Source organism: Neovison vison, chromosome 5, assembly GCF_020171115.1.
Source record: "Neovison vison isolate M4711 chromosome 5, ASM_NN_V1, whole genome shotgun sequence".
NCBI classification, from domain to species: domain Eukaryota; kingdom Metazoa; phylum Chordata; class Mammalia; order Carnivora; family Mustelidae; genus Neogale; species Neogale vison.
The window spans coordinates 12057812-12061995 of record NC_058095.1 but is presented as its reverse complement, the minus strand read 5'-3'; the positions used below and the strand labels follow the sequence as shown (position 1 = coordinate 12061995).

The window sequence follows — 4184 nt, the reverse complement described above, 5'->3', positions numbered from 1 at the left end:
GATGTGTCAAAATTATCAAGACAGATTTTGTAGCTTCGCTAACTGCTGTACCTTTTTTCCACACTCAAAAAGTATTACTGGGGAATATTTATTAACGGGACATTATAACAGGAGGAGACGCTCAATCCACACATCCTAAATTTGGTGATACTCCTATTTTTGCTAAGAAAATCATTAAGTACTGTATCCTGTGCAGCCAATGGTCACATGGTCGCATCAACAATACAAAAACAAAAAAAGACTTCCCCAGAGTTGTTCTGGGCCTCCCCATTCAGGAATTCTCTCCCCCAAATCCAAATTCAGTGATAGGAATTCAGAAGATTGCTTTACAAATATCATTAAAGGGGGCACCTGGGTGGCTCAGTCGTGAAACGTCTGCCTTCAGCTCAGGTCCTGGTCCTGGGGTCCTGGGATGGAGGCCCACATCGGTCTTCCTGCTCCACGGGAAGCCTGCTTCTCCCTCTCCCAGTCCTCCTGCTTATGCTCCCTCTCTCGCAGTGCATCTCTCTGTCAAATAAATAAAATCTTTAAAAATATATATCATTGAAAGAATGAGCCCCAGCCCCTCCTACTTCCGGCTCCCATCTGAATCCCAAAGAGCCCCTCATTAGCAGCTCTTTGTGCAGGTTCCCTATCACTCCAAGCGGAAGGCTGGCTTCCCTCTTCTAAATGTGAAGCAATAAATAATATTCATAATTACCTTCTAGACGGATAAATCCAGTCTCTCCATTTCCGCGGGGGGCGGGGGGGAACCCCAATAACTTGGGCAAAGGTGGCAGCAGGGTAGATGTTGTTTTTGAGTGTGATCAAATGTCACTAGCCTGGAACTCAGGAAAATCTCAAAACGATTTCGGTTTTGCGTTTCATAACCTATTTGGAGAAATCTGATATGTTTTTACAGAAACATCCAGTAACCTTGGAAGAACCTCAGACGTGTATAATGATTGCAGGCTTACTCTTGTCGCCATTCCCCCCCTCAACGCGCTGTTGTGTGTAAGTGTGGAAAAGGCTCCTGGAACCCGGATGGACTGCCACTTGGTCCCCAGCATGAGCCCTATTAGCTGACAGAGCACACTTCTCAGGGACCTGCTGGTTTGGCCTCGCCCTTTTGGCAAGGAAGCCTCTTAATCCGTGGGTCCAGAATCTGGGCGTGGCTTAGCCGGCCTCAGGCTCCACGTGGTCCACGACCGGACAGGGGGGTTAAGGAAGGTTAATGCTGGGCCTACCAGAGCCTGAAGGCTTGGCTGGGCAGGACTCAACTTCCAAGATCACCCACTGGGTTGGTGGCAGGCCTTGTCCCTTGCCACAGGGGACTCTCCCCTCCAGAAGGTTGCCTCACCATCCTAAAAAAGCACCGAAGAGAGAAGTCACAATCTTTTTATAATCCAATTTCAGAAGGAACATCCCGCCCTGTCTGCCGTATTCTGTTGGTTGGAGGCAAGTCAGCTAGCCTCAGCACGCTCAAAGGGAGAGAATGACACGGGGCAGAGTGCCCGGACATGGGGCATATTGAGGTCTGCTTCGAGGATGCCAACCATGATTCCCCATGACACAGGAGCTAAAGGCTTCCCTCTGCCATGAGGATGTCAGGACCCAGCCCCAGGATCCGGGCCGGCATCCGTGCCAGGGGGCCTGTGTCCATGTTACATCCGTTGTGCCACGTTTCATGAATCACCCACGTCCACAACGGAGTTCAACCGTGGACCGGGCTAAGGGAGGCAAAAATTGTCAAAAACATGGCACCTTCTTCGGAGCCCATGGTTGAGCAGGTAGGACAGGTGTTTTGCTAGAGGGGAGCCCCAGGTGCCACAGAACCACAGAGAGGAGTGTCCCCCACTTCGGGGGCGATAAGGCAGGGGAGGAATGAAGAAGCCGAAGAGGGTGGCCTGCTGGCCAAGGGCATCTCAGGCACAAAGGCACAGAGCAGTAGAAGACAGGAGCCACCATGAGGGACCGCCCTCGGCAGGGGCCTGGGAAGCCAGCAGGAGGCAGAGCTGGAGACTGGGCGGGACCAGCCACCTTGGGCACCGTTCAATGGGCTTTGGGCCTTGTCCTGGAGGACCTATGTGGCCAAGAAAGGACTGGAAGCCAGGGATGATACAGTCAGTTCTGGAGTACAGAATGGTCTCTGTGGTTGCAACATGTCAGGGGGCCTCAGGGGCAGGGGGCTCTACTGCAGGCCGGGAGAACAGAATGTTCTGCTGTTCCTGGCAAGAGATGAGAAGAGCCCCGAGCCCTGGTCGGTGGTTGTGGATACGGGGAGAAGGTGGTGACTGTAGGAGATTTTTAGGACACCGAGTCAACAGAGCTGGATGACTGAGTGGGGACAGATGAGGGAGTCGAGCCATCTAGAAATGGTCCAGGTTTCTAACCGAGGCAGTGGGGCCATGTGGTGTCACTGCCTACCAGGAGGACAGCTGGTTTCTACAGGGACAAAGTAGGTTTTCTTTTAAGGTGGGGTGGGAGGTGGGGGCAGGAGGCATGCGGAGCAGCAGGAGGTGGAGATGCTCCTGGTAAGGAAAGTCCTGTCAGATAAGGGGGAGCTCAAATTGCGGGGAGCGGAAGGAGCAAGGCTGCAGCCACGTGAAGCCGGAGCCGGAGCAAATCATCCCACGAATTTACCCATTAGGATGGATTTCACCTGCCTGGAAATGCTCTGTGAAGGGGGCAAGACTATAGGGGGCTTGAGGAGACAATGGGAGGGGAGGAAGTGTAGACAGCAAGTGTAGACTCCTCTCCAAAGACATTTGCCAACACATTATCTGAGCGCTCCGAAGCCCGCGGAAGCCAGCGGAGTGGGCGCCGCTTACGTAATAAAGCAGCACGTTGGGCCGCCTGGGTGGCTCAGTCAGTTAAGCATCCGCCTTCCACTGAAGTCATGATCTGAGTTCTTGGGATCGAGTCCCGCCTCGGGCTCCCTGCTTGACTGGGAGTCTGCTTCTCCCTCTGTCCCTCCCCCTGCAAACTTTTGCACAAGCTCGAGCACTCTCTCTCTCTCTCTCTGACAAATAAATAAAATCTTAAAAAAAAAAAAAATTAAGTAGCACGTGGAGGACTTGACAGAGAGGCGTTTCTTGCACCGGAAGGCAATACCCAGAGCCTCTCCAGGTGTTCTGGAGCAGCCCGGACTCTGCCTAGCCTCCCGGCCACCCCTCATCCCGGGGGTAACCCCCACCCCCACCCCTCCGCAGACCAGAGAGCACTCAATCAGCTTTTGGGGATGCTCGGAGCAAATGGAGAAACTAACGTGAAAGAGTAAAGGAACCCATTCCAAGCTTGGCAAACCTTCACTTTCCAGAAGCTGTGTCTGAGGAGCGGGAGGAAACATCGGGAGCAGAAACCGAAGTCTGCGGAGAGAGCTTGGCAACGCAGACCTATTTACCAGCAAGGTTTCACGGGGAGCCACTGCGCATGCTCCTCCAGCGCCTCCTCCCCTCTTTCTCCCCTCCTCTCCCCCAAACAGCCTCTCCCGCGGGCACGTCTGCTTGACACCCTGGAGAAGAAAATGTCAAACCTCAGAACCGCTTTCTGGGTTTGTTTGGGTATTGGTGGTCTCTCCTGGTTAGGAGCTCAGGCCAACTCTTAAGAAGCCAGACTCTGAGATGATGAATGGCAGTATGCCAAAGGCCCGGCCGTTTGTAGCTCCATTTATAATAAATAGGAAAAGCACTTGAAAGGAAATCAGATTAGGAAGTTTTACACTATTAGCTCTGTTTTAAATTTAACATTTAAATGACGTGTTATCATTCATTTTATTAACAAATAGTAGTTTCCCCAACACTTCTCTCTGGATAGGATTTCTGAGAGAAACCTCCCCTTCTCTCCCGTGGCTTCAAAATTTCCACCTTGACGTCCCGGTCCCTGCTCTGCTAGGGGAGAGCAAGTAGGAGGGGGGGGGGAGGCTTTGGGGGGAAGTGGAGTCCGCCTTTTCCTCTTCCCTTCCTCCTCTCAGGTTCTGTGAAAGTCAGTCCTCCCTCAGGGGAACCCACCCCACTGAGATGCCCATGGAAACACCTGCCACCCACCGTACCAGACTTGATGGATATAGCCTAGGGTCAACGTGATCCCTAAGCAAGGGCAGAAGGAAATGTGTTTCAGTGGAATTTCAGGCTGAAGCCCTGGGGTGATTCTTTTAGGAAGACAGCCCTGATCCTGTGATCCTGTTTATTCGTTCCGCAGTGGAA

The 4184-nt window shown here is 52.5% G+C and overlaps 1 long non-coding RNA gene across 1 annotated transcript; it reads right to left on the bottom strand.

Annotated features, from left to right (window-relative positions):
- Positions 1 to 477: 477 nt before the first annotated feature.
- Positions 478 to 3378, bottom strand: LOC122906062. Its single transcript, XR_006384515.1, has 4 exons — positions 3286 to 3378; positions 1227 to 1343; positions 701 to 870; positions 478 to 507 (listed from the first exon to the last, which is right to left on the bottom strand). It is a non-coding gene; the product is annotated as an uncharacterized LOC122906062 (long non-coding RNA).
- Between the last annotated feature and the right edge of the window lie 806 nt (positions 3379 to 4184).